This window comes from Eurytemora carolleeae, unplaced genomic scaffold (genome assembly GCF_000591075.1).
Source record: "Eurytemora carolleeae unplaced genomic scaffold, Eaff_2.0 scaffold605, whole genome shotgun sequence".
NCBI lineage: Eukaryota > Metazoa > Arthropoda > Copepoda > Calanoida > Temoridae > Eurytemora > Eurytemora carolleeae.
In genome coordinates this window covers 142,665-155,622 of record NW_019396533.1, presented here as the reverse complement: position 1 = coordinate 155,622, position 12,958 = coordinate 142,665, and the positions used below count along the sequence as shown (strand labels likewise).

Genomic DNA, 12,958 nt, shown 5'->3' with positions numbered 1-12,958 from the left:
CCAGGGTTTCGTGATTTAAGGAAAATATGATTTTTTCCTGACGGATTTAATTCCGATACTCAAATTCAACCTCTCGTTATTCTCGGAGATACGTACACGTTATGGATATAAGTACACATTATGGATAATTACGCATGTAAGATCTATGTTACATCTAGACAAGGATATCCATTAGATTGGAATTAAGAGGATTATTTATGATGGATGAGACATTGTACAGATTTAAGGAGTTCGTGGGTATCATATTTTTGTGTCTATGGAATTCAGTTTATATTGAATAAAAGTATTGAGAGAAAAAAGTATAATAATTATCGTTTAATAGTTTTATTATTCTTCACCCTTTTCTTTCCATTGTGAAAAAAAGTTTGGAATGATATCCAGGGATCAGAACTTTTGAATGATGAGATAAATTATATCCTGAGCTCGGATTAGATAATCTTACTTAAAAGTTCTCTGTCCTGGTTTCCCTGGATAAAATCTGGCAGGTTGAAACCATTACAGGATCTATTAGCTGAGACTAATGGCCACAAAGCTAAATTTAGGATTTAAATAGTTTTTCTTCTTCTCCCCCCCCCTTACAGTACAGTACAGTACAGTACAGTACAGTACAGTACAGTACAGTACAGTACAGTACAGTACAGTACAGTACAGTACAGTACAGAACTGTACAGTACAGAACTGTACAGTACAGAACTGTACAGTACAGAACAGTAGAGTACAGAACAGTACAGTGCAGAACAGTACAGTGCAGTACTTCAGTACTGTAAAATACATGGGTAAAATCTTATTGGGAATGTAGATAGAGATACATTTGTATACGTCTCAGATTAGATTCGATTAGATTCTGTATTTAAAAAGAAATAATTTTTAAACTTTGACAGGTTCCATTTTATTACCGTGGAACCCTTCTCCATTTGATACATATTTTATTTTCTCAAATAGAAATTTTATTTCAAACATTTGTTATAAAACCAATGTTTGATGAATTTTGCAACAAATTTAGAGATTTTAGTTCTTTTAGTTCTTTATGCAACAAGAAAACCTTTAAAATTTGCGGGATTTGACATTTAAAAATTTAATTATTTTATTTGAATTTGCAGATTCTATCATACATGGCTTGTTTTTACGTACACGAAAATTGAAATAATTACGTTCCCAGGACGAATTGGAGCAGGGACATAAAGAATATCAGTCGGGGACATAAAGAATATCAGTCGAGGACATAATGAATATCAGTCCGGGACATAATAAATATCAGTCCGGGACATAATGAATATCAGTCGGGAACATATTGAATATCAGTCCATAATGAATATCAGTCGGGAACATATGATTATCAGTCGGGGACATAATGAATATCAGTCGGGGGAATAATGAGTATCAGGGACATAATGAATATCAGTCGGGAACATATTGAATATCAGTCCATAATGAATATCAGTCGGGAACATAATGATTATCAGTCGGGGACATAATGAATATCAGTCGGGGGAATAATGAGTATCAGTCGGGGACATAATGAATATCAATCGGGGACATAATGAATATCAGTCGGAGACATAATGAATATCAATCGGGGACATAATGAATATCAGTTCGGGACATAATGAATATCAGTCGGGGACATAAAGAATATCAGTCCGGGACATAATGAATATCAGTCGGGGACATAAAGAATATCAATCGGGGATTTATCTAATACAAACTAAAAAGACAGAAAAGGGATTGGTAGGCCATGAATCTAGTTCTCATTTGCTCCGAACTAGAATTTCAAGTTCATGCACTTCTCAAGAACTTATAAAGATGAACTGAGAGGAGAGGAAAAGAAGAACCAAGTCCTTTACTTTCCAGGAACGGTTCTCTCCCCCTCTCACTGCTCTCGGCTGCAGGATGAAACAAAAGGTTTATAAAGAATGGAATATTTGATCTCTAGTACATATCTCATAATTCATTCAGCTTCTCTTTTATTCAGCCCTCAAAGAGAATAGGTTATATAAACAAAACCAAGTATAGGGTTGAATTCAAGGTTTAAGGTTAAAATAAATTGTAATTACACTTTTTGATCTAATCTTAGTAAAACTTGAAATTGTGGTACACACAATATAAGCAGTTATATATCAGTTTATCCACTAGAAAACTAGTAGTTTATCCACAAGAAAACTAGGAGATTATCCAACTAGAAAACTAGTAGTTTATCCCCTAAAAATATAGTGGTTTATCCACTAGAAAACTAGCATTTATCCCCTAGAAAACTAGGAGATTATCCACTAGAAAACTAGTAGTTTATCCACTAGAAAACTAGTTGTTTGATGAATTAAGCGCCAACCTCTAGTTTTGGTAAACCTGAATTTGACAATGAAATCACGCAATGTTTTTACATATATTTACTTTCCTAATTATTCGCAATGCAAATTAGATAAGTATAAAGGCAGGTGGAGTTAGGCTTAATTCTAACTTTAGGCTTTACATCTGTTGAGGGGACTGGGAGCAGTGTTTATAGTTTTAGAGTTTAATATTCAAAATTTATAAATTCATGCAAGTTTGGTGTTTAACATTGTGTTAGTTCTGTTCAATTTGTTTTCAGATATTTTGAAATCTTCTTTGAACAAGGGACGGACAAAAATCTCCCCCTTCAAACTTTATGTTAACATTTAGCATTAAATAAATATAATTTCAAATGTGAATCAAAATTAGTTTAAGTTAATTCAATCTGAAATGATTTCACACGATTTTAATTTGAAACATTTTCTAAATTCCAGTTCTAATGTTTTAATAATGAGCTTGGTCTTTATATATCTGAATCCTGTAAAATCATCTTTCCCCGGAGCTATGCTTCTCATCCTTTTCATTCTTAAGTATTTTGATAAACCTGTTTTAACATGTATCTCTTCATTATATCATAGTGGAAATATCTCTCGATCCGATCAGTGTTAAACCTAACAAGGAGTCGAAGATAAGCCTACCCTGGAGTCAAAGCAGGTCAGTGTTAAACCTAACCTGGAGTCAGTTTTAAAGCTAGCTTGGAGTTAGTGTTAAACCTAACCTGGAGTTCACTCATCAATTTCTCCGCCATTTTAGGATCAGAGTGAGTGTTTTGAGTGGCCTGAGCAGCTGAGTGGGGGTGTCCTGGCCAGGAGGCGTGTCTAGCCCCCCAGAAAGCTGCTGCTGGATTCCCGCCCATATCCATCATAGAATTTCCTTGAACCTGCATCATTGTGCACATTCCTTGATATCTTTGGAAAATTCATTCTCAAACCAGGACTAGAACTAAACCAGGACTAGAACTAAACCAGGACTAGAACTAAACTAGGACTAGAACTAAACCAGGACTAGAACTAAACCAGGACTAGAACTAAACCAGGACTAGAACTAAACCAGAATTAGAACTAAACCAGGACTAGGACTAGAACTAAACCAGGACTAGAACTAAACCAGGACTAGAACTAAACCAGGACTAGAACTAAACAGGACTAGAACTAAACCAGGTCTATAAATAACCCAAGACAGAAATCCGGGACTAAACTGTCAAACCACAGTAAGGAGTAAACTCTCTAAGGTAAGGAGTAAACCAGGAAACTAGAAGTAAACTCTCAAAGGTAAGGAGTAAACTCGGAAACTTGGAGTAAACTCTCAAAGGTAAGGAGTAAATCAGGAAACTGTGAGTAAGCTGTCAAAGGTAAGAAGTAAACCATGAAACTTGGAGTAAACTCCCAAAGGTAAGGAGTAAACAAGGAAACTTGGAGTAGACTCTTAAAATTAAGGAGTAAACCAGGAAACTTGGAGTAAACCAGGAATCTTGGATTAAACTCTCAAAGGCAAGGAGTAAACCAGGAAACTCGCAGTAAACTTTCATAGATACGGAGTAAACCAGGAAACTAGGAGTAAACTATCAAAAGTTAGGATAAACCAGGAAACTGTGAGTAAACTCTAAAAAGTAAGGAGTTAGCCAGGAACGTAGGAGTAAACCAGGAAACTTGGAGTAAACTCTCAAAGTTAAGAAGTAAATCAGGAAAATTGATTAAACTCTCAAAGGTAAGAAGTAACCTAGGAAACTCGGAGTAAACTCTCAAAGGTAAGAAGTAAATCAGGAAACTTGGAGTAACCTGTGAAAGGTAAGAAGTAAATCAGGAAACTTGGAGTAAACTCTCAAAAGTAAGGAGTGAATCAGGAAACTTGGAGTAAACTCTCAAAGGTAAGAAGTAAATCAGGAAACTTGGAGTAAACTCTCAAAAGTAAGGAGTAAATCAGGAAACTTGGAGTAAACTCTGAAACGTAAGAAGTAAATCAGGAAACTTGGAGTAAACTCTCAAAGGTAAGAAGTAAATCAGGAAACTTGGAGTAAACTCTCAAAGGTAAGGAGTAAATCAGGAAACTTGGATTAAACTCTCAAAGGTAAGAAGTAAATAAGGAAACAGAAGTTTAAACTTCTCGAACTGAAAATTGAACCAGGAAACTGAAACTTTATTTTTAAGAAAGAAGAATAAATTAAGATCAATCTTATTAAGATTAGATCTGAATGGCAATACTAGTGGATTGGATTGATGCTAGGATAATAGTTGGTTTAGGATACGATGTAGGACGGGATGTGTCATAAGGACTAGAGTTCTCAACCTTCGGAAAACTGCAAATCATAGAAATTAAGATCCAACCGATAAACCGAAAAGAAGGATTGTCAAGATTAATGAAGTCCCGATACTTTCTTTGATCTATTTGAGATTATCATGATAAAATTGATCCGGGGTTAATAAAACATGGGAGAAAATGAATTTTCCTTCAACCGTGTTGTTGGGACTAGTTTGACTAGGATTAATTGTCTCCGGTTTAGAATCACTGAATAAGACAAGTTTCCATCTATTTGAATTATTGCCACGATTTTCTCCCGAAATTAAGTAAACTCGGCTGAGAATAATATCTTCATCAGGTTTAATGTTCCTCTCTTATAAAATCCTCTCCCCGAGTTCTTTACAATTAAAGCTCCCGGCAGAAACAAGGGTGTTGGGTAAAAATGTCATCTTGAAATAGCATTGAGAAAGATGCCCTGCAACCCCCGCCTTACGCCAGCCTCCGAAATCCGCAACCACGCTCACCATTCCTTCTCCAAGACTCCAAGAACCCGCTGTTACGAACACTACGGAAGACTATTTTCTGCGCATGGCTTTTTCGCCGTATTTTTCTCCGTGAAAAGAGACAGGGCTTTCTCTTTTTCCCGGCCGCCTCCGCTCCAGGAGGTATACAGAGTCCTCTCTGACAAACCATGATTTCTAGAAAACTTTTTAACTTTAACTTAAAAATCTGTGAGTAATGAGTATGTACACAACAGAATGATATGAAGATTGAAGAACAAGGGTTTTTGCTCCAATTTGCCCGAAAATCTAGTGTTAACTGAGCACATTCAATGTATGGTCTCTTTAGAAAAACTTGCAGCGTGTTAGGACTGCTAATTACAGTTTCTGGTTGCGTTTGGGGTTTAATGAAGGGGGGAGGAATAGAACGAAATTCCTTTCTTTTACATTCTCTAGTAACCGTGCTGAGAGAACTAAACAAAGGACCTTGAATATGAAAGCATAAAAAGAAGATCGTGTTACAAACCCAATGAATATCCTTATCCAGATAAAATAAATAAAACATTTATATTTACATATGAAATTCGGCCGAATTGATCGGCCAGAAATGACCTGAATGACCGGTTTATGAGTTATGACCGGTGTACCGGTACATGAAGCGGACTCCCCTTAAAGTTTTAACCATTTCAACACAATGTTAAAAATATAATGCAATGTTAAAACATTACAAATTATTAGTTGACATATATTAAATACGCATTTAGTTCTTCAGTGTATTTTAAAGGCAAAGGCAAAAAAGTTATTTTCTCTTGAATGTCGTCTTCATTTCAAATCATCAAAACAATTAATATTTACTCAAGACATAGAAAAGTTTTAATGTGTTTTCCAATCAAAATACATTAATACATATTGGAATATGCATAACATTGCTTTTCCGGTCTAACATTGTGTTGCAATGGTTAAAACTTTGAGGAGAGTCCGATCCATGCATGACACCGGACAAAATGTAAAATGCTTATCCGAACTTTTTGTTGAAATTGAAAATCCACCAAAATAAAAAGATAAAAATCCGCGAAACTTTTTATTCTGTTTAAAATGTACATTGTATAACATGGAAGCCATTTTTTTAAACTTCTGAAAAAAACTTCCTAATTACTCAGAAAAAAGGTTTTGGGTAACTTCTAGTCCATCAAAATCATTCGATTAATGTGGTAAACGAAAATGTAACTGGATTGATTGAACCCTACGAGTGTACGAGTATAGGTACTGAATGCTCTAAAATGCTTTTGTCTTGGCCTAGCTTGCATCTGCTTTATTACAGCTGGGCTTAAAACAATGCAGTCCAAGGTCAATTCAATAACAGGATTGTTTACAAATATTTTTCAACTGCAACCTAGAGAGTTCAGATTTCAGGGATTTAAACATTGTTCGCATTTTTCTTTTAAAATTTTCTTTAAACTTATTTTTCAACTTATTTTAATTATCTATCTTTCTCCTTTTTTGTCATAGTTTTCTTTCTTATTCTTAACTTTGTTACTAATTTTCTTTAATTTTATACTAGTGCTTTGCTCTTTTTCGCATTTTCTTTAAAAACTTACTTTAAATCGCACTTTTTTTACTTTCTCTTATTCTTGTTTTCTTTTCACACTTTCTATTTAAACTTTCCTTTTTCTTTTTAAACTTTCTCTTTTTCTCCCTTTTCTACGCTCTTCGTCATCTTTCACTCTACTCACTTTTCCGTAAATTCTTATTATTTTTTTTTATAATTTTGCCATTTATTTTAAACATCTTTTCTTTCTGTTAATAATTATCCAATGTTTAAACTTAAGGAATAAATAAAATGGGCGAATAAAGATATTTATTTAAAACATTTATTGCAAAATTTTTTATGGGTTTAAATATACAAATATAAATGAAAAATGATATGATACACACAGGGGTCGTCAAAATAATGTGGAACGACAAAATTTTTTTTTCATTGGTATGAAAAATACACATTTTACTAAAAACGAGTTTTTTTTTAACACAAAATAGTATTTTCTATAATATTTTAGAGATCACTAAGATGCGTAGATGAATATATATATTCTCTTCTGTTATTATTCAAAACTAAGGATTTAGATGGGATGAATAATTAAGGATCAAATTCTAGCGCGAGGTTTCGTGATTTTTCTCTCATAAATATATTTATTCATAGAATTCTGAAATTTCATATCTGAGATTAACTCCACTTGAAAACACATATATTTGAAATAAATTAGGGAGATTTTAAAATGTTTGGGATTACGCATCTCAGGTTTGAGGACATATCTTTTATTATTTGATTTTAGACATAAAAAATATAAACATGTATCTATATAGAATCCATTTAACAAATATATTTAATTAAAATTTGATGTTATTTAATTTTTTATCTGAAAATGAGAAGTGGAATAAGAAAAAGGCGAATGAGGAGAAAAAGAATTATCAAAATTTGTGTAATGGAAGAGAGGGTTCTGTAAGAGAAGGTAATGGAGGGGGGGGAGGGGGGATGGAAAAATAATAGGGGAATATAAAAGGTCGAGCAGGGGGAAAAATGGAAGATGGGGGATCCTTGAAAAGAAAAGGGGAGAGAGGAAGGGCGGGGGATCTAGAAAAGAATTGATTTTTCTGATATTGATCCTGCTCAGTATTGTTGAAAAACTATCCAATAAGAGAAGGAATAAGAGGGAAAACCTAACACGACATTTCATGGTTTATGTATGGGTTGCTCTCCGAGGAATAATAGGATTACAAACTTTAAAATCTGATCAAAATTAGCCTTAAATGTAACCTGGATATATCCTAGATGTATTCTAGGTGTATCCTAGATGCATCATATATGTATCATAGATTTTTCATATATGCATTATTGATGTATCCTAGATGTATCCTAGATGTATCCTAGATGTGTCCTATATGTATCCTAGATGTATCCTAGATGTATCCTAGAAGTGTCCTATATGTATCCTAGATGTATCCTAGGTGTTTCCTAGATGTTTCCTATATGTATCCTAGATGTATCTTAGATGTATCCTAGATGTATCCTAGATGTATCCTAGATGTATCCTAGATCTATCCGAGATGTATCCGAGATGTATCCTATATTTATCCTAGATGTACCCTATATGTATCCTAGGTGTTTCCTAGATGTTTCCTAGATGTATCCTAGATGTATCCTAGACGTATCCTAGATGTATTCTATATGTATCCTATATGTATCCTAGATGTATCCTAGATGTATCTGAGATGTATCCGAGATGTAGCCTATATTTATCCTAGATGTATCCTATATGTATCCTAGGTGTTTCTCAGATGTTTCCCAGATGTATCCTAGATGTATCCTAGATGTATCCTAGATGTATCCGAGATGTATCCTAGATGTATCTGAGATGCATCCTAGATGTATCCTAGATGAATCCTAGATGTATCCTAGATGTATACGAGATGCATCCTAGATGTATCCTAGATGTATCCTAGATGTATCCTAGATGTATCCTAGATGTATCCTAATCTAATGCCAGATGTATGCTAGATGTATCCTAGATGTATCCTAGATTTATCCGAGATGTATCCTAGATGTATTCTAAATGTATCCTAATCTATTGCCAGATGTGAATTATTTTTAAATTAAAAGCAAATAGATCATTTTTACGTCTAGATACATCCTTTACTTTTCAATTAATTTATGCTTTAATCCCCCTTTTTCTTGGCCTCGCAAAGATTCTAATTAAGAGATTTTATATTTTTCTGTAGAAAACTCTTTGATAAACATCAAATTTGTAAAGAAAAGTTTCCCCTGGGATTTCAAAGAAATTAAAAAGATAAAAGAGAATATAAAGTGAAGACGGAATGAGGGAAAACCAAAAGATTGAAGAAAAAAAAATAATCTTAAAAAAATTTGATGGGGGTTCATAATCGAATTTATTTTGTGAAAAGCTCCACTGGACATAAATAGAGTATACAGGCAACCCCGAGTAAAACTCTATAGATTAGATACAACCAGCTATAGAGACAACCCGGAGTAAAACTCTGTAGCTACAACCAGCTATAGAGACAACCCGGAGTAAAACTCTGTAGATACAACCCGCTGTACTGACAACCCTGAGGAAAACAATATGGATACAATAAGTTGTACAGACAACCCAAAGTAAAACTCTGTAGAAACAATCAGTTGTACAAACAACCCGGAGTAAAACTCTGTAGATACAACCAGTTGTACAGACAACCCGGAGTAAAACTCTGTAAGACACAATCAGTTGTACAAACAACCCGAAGTAAAACTCTGTAGATACAACCAGTTGTACAGACAACCCGGAGTAAAACTCTGTAGATACAATCAGCTGAACAGACAATCCGGAGAAAAATATTAATTTCAAACCAAGGTTAAAGAGTTAATTATTTTCTGAATTAAAATCTAATTGATTCCAGATAAGATTATTAAACTTACCAAACTGATTAAACAACAGAAAATTTTAATTATCCTAACTCCTCATAGCTCCCCTCCCCCTCCCCTCTTCCTTTTCCGGTTCCTTCTTACTCTTTACATCCTCTTTCCTTCTTTTCCAAACTTTCGATTTTTCCCCTGTCTCTATTTCCTTCTCCTTCTTTTATATATTCTTTTTCTAACATTGTTCTTTTTTTTCTCTTATCTTACGCTGCAAAATCTAATTCCATCTGTTTTGAATTTCTTTTTCTTTTCTATTTTCTTCCACCTTTTAATGTGATTCTCATATGTTTTGTACCGCTCCCTCCTCCCTAAACTCTTGTTCAGTATTTGTTGGTTTAATCAATGTTTAAATATTGAAAACATGAAACAAAACCTCAATCTGCGCACTTCATTTTTTCATTTGCAACATTTAATATTTTATTTTTGGTTTTATTTCTCCATGTATCTATTTATATCTATCTATCTATCTATCTATCTATATTTGGGGAAATAAAACATACTATCGTGGCCCTTCAATAAGTATACACTAGACATACTTTTCTTAAGTTCCCATTTTAAACCTGAACTTACTTTTTTATACTTTTAAAAAGATGACGAAAAAGTTTACAGATTCAATTCCTTTTCTCAGTTCACTTTTGTATTTTTTTCAATTTTTTTGTCATTCTTAAACTTTCTTTCTCCTTTCTTTAATGTTTTTTAAAATTATTAAATCTACTGTCTTATTTCTTTATTGTTAATCTTAGAACAGAACATAGTCTATCCGTTCTTATTCAATCCTTTATTATATATTCCATCCCCCCCCCCCCCTGGTTCTATTATTGTTAAACCCAACCCTGCGGCCTGGTTGAATCCCAACCCCCCTCGGAGCTCGGAATTATATATTTTTTACTCCCGTATTGGCCCGTCCCTTGCTCCCCCCTCTCCTTGTTCCGAGCCCCCCCCCCCTGACATTATATAAAAAGCCTTGAATCCTATTGGTCCCCCGCCTCACACAAAATCGATAAGAAGACTCTAAGTTTTAGACTCTTTCTACCCGAGGCGGGGGAACAAAGAAAGAATCGATGATAAAATGGTTCCAAACCAAGATATTTTCGCGCAAACCAGGGTTATCAAAAATGGCGATTGCTATTTTTAGTTTTTACAATTGATAGAAACAAATGAATTTGTTGATTTGTTGAAGAATTACAAGACATTTTCGTCTCAACACGATCCTAACAAACTTTTTCTTCTTTTTCTTTTAATTACAGATGATTTTAGAATTTCGGTTTTGTCCATTAGAAATATCCCATCACTCCGTGTCCGGTCTGTTTCGCGGATTTTTCTCTAAAATCCTTGGATCTGAGCTCTGATTGGAGAAGAGATGAAGTTTTCTTATTCTCTATTGGTCGCCCTGCTTCCTTTGTTGGTCTAAAGAAAACAAAGTCCCATGACTCCGGATAAAGATCTGAACCCAACTCCAAGATGCAGGCCGGATCTTTAATTTTACAACCAACATTTCTTTAAAATTCAAAATTTACTTTTTAAAATATATCAAAAAAAGATTTGTGGCAACATATCGAAACCACTTCAAAATGATAATAATGATTGAGATAAATGTCAATGTTTTGTTTGGAAAATGCAATTTTTATCGATATTCAATTAGTTTAATTTGTTTTATGATTTAGATTGGAAAGAAAGCTATCAATAGAAATATGAAAAATAAAATAATTTTCAAATAATGAAAATGTTGGATAATTTCCTTTTAGCTCAGTTTGGGTTTGGATCAAGGGTTGTTTTAGTTGCTCTGGTAAGGTTGGGTTACCGACTGAGCAGGGTTGGGTCAGTGTAAAGGGTTTGAGCAGATGGGTTTAGGTCAGCAGGTGCAGGACCTAGTACTATAAAATGGACCCGGAGTAGGACGTTTTTGTCCCTCTTATATAGTAGCATATTCGATTCACAACGGTACTCTACAATTGAAGGGACACTTTAAGTTATGTTTACAGTCCCTTTAAGGAGAGACGATATTAAAAGATTTAGAGATTTCACGAAGTTAATTACAAAAATTAAAAATTTATATAAATTTCAAATTCTTCATAATTTCAAAAGTTTAAATCGTTTAAAGTAAAACTAAGGCTTAATTAATTTATTATGTTTTAAATTTTGCTAATGTTTTAAATTCCCTTCCACAAATACAAAATAATGAAATTAATGTCTTTTGATAAGATCAAACTGCAAAAAATATATGTAAAATTGTACAATTCACGTGTAAAAGCTGACATACTAAATGCGCAAAGTTGTTCTGTATTAAATACAACTTGAAGTAGAACTTTTGTTTCTAAGCACTTTACTTTTCTCAATTACATAGTTTCACATTTCTTTGGAGAAAAAACTGGAAAGTTGAAACGCGAAGTTAAAATTAAATTTTGCTGTAAGGCAATTCTAGACTCAAGTTAGTGCTAATCTTATAAAAGAGATGCAAATTACATCCAGGGGTCCAAACTCTCCAAACTCTCCGAACTCTCCAAAACTCTCCGAACTAGAAATTAGAAAATATCCTTTGAGCCTTTAAACCTAGAAGAAAGTTAGAACTAAGAAATCTTTGAGCACTCAACCTTTCTTAATTTAAAAACTTTCCCATTCGCCATTTCTTTCACATTTTTTCTTTCTATTCCCATTTCCCATTCTTTCTTTTTTATCCCATCCTTTATTTCTTTTCCCATTCTTTCTTTCTTTTCCCATTCTTTATTTCTTTTCCCATTCTTTCTTTCTTTTCCCATTCTTTCTTTCTTTTTCATTCTTTCTTTCTTTCCAATTCTTTCTAGTTTCCCCATTCTTATTTCTTTTCCCATTCTTTATTTCTTTTCCCATTCTTTCTGCCTTTGCCGATTCTTTTCCTATTCTCAATTTCTTTTTCAATTCAATCTTTCGATTTCATTATTTTTTTTCTTTTTCTATCCTCAATTTTTTTTTAATTCTTCATTTCTTTTCCCATATCTATTCATTTCCCTTTCCATTTTTATAAACTTTTTCCTATTTTGTTTCTTTTCTCCATCCTATATCTATTTTTACATTATCTTTTGTTTACCATAGTATAATTTTCCTAATCTTAAACTTTTTTTGTACGCTCTTCTTATATTTTTTTGTCCATAATTTCTACTTTACATCCTCAAATCTACTTTTTCCAATAAAAAAAACTGAATAATTCCACTTCGGGTTCCAACTCTCTTCCTCTCTGTTAGATCTTAAAACTTAAATTCCAAGTCTAATCAGAGCTGAGGAGGGAGGAAAGTTTTCAAAACTTTCCTTGGGAAATTTTCTAAAGTTTTCGTTGAGGCCTTTCTCCTTGTTTGAAAGTCTCCCAACAGATTTTAATTAAACTAGAGATTCTTAATGTGGAAAATTATTCAAACTTTAAAATATTCAGATCCGGAATTCAGAGCTTTCCGGG

At 33.5% G+C, this 12,958-nt stretch overlaps 1 protein-coding gene across 4 annotated transcripts in view; it reads right to left on the bottom strand.

Annotated features, from left to right (window-relative positions):
- The window catches only part of LOC111704975 (zinc finger protein 768), a 43,014-nt gene that overhangs the window by 12,913 nt on the left and 17,143 nt on the right, over window positions 1-12,958 (bottom strand). The gene's annotated exons all lie outside the window — the stretch shown is intronic.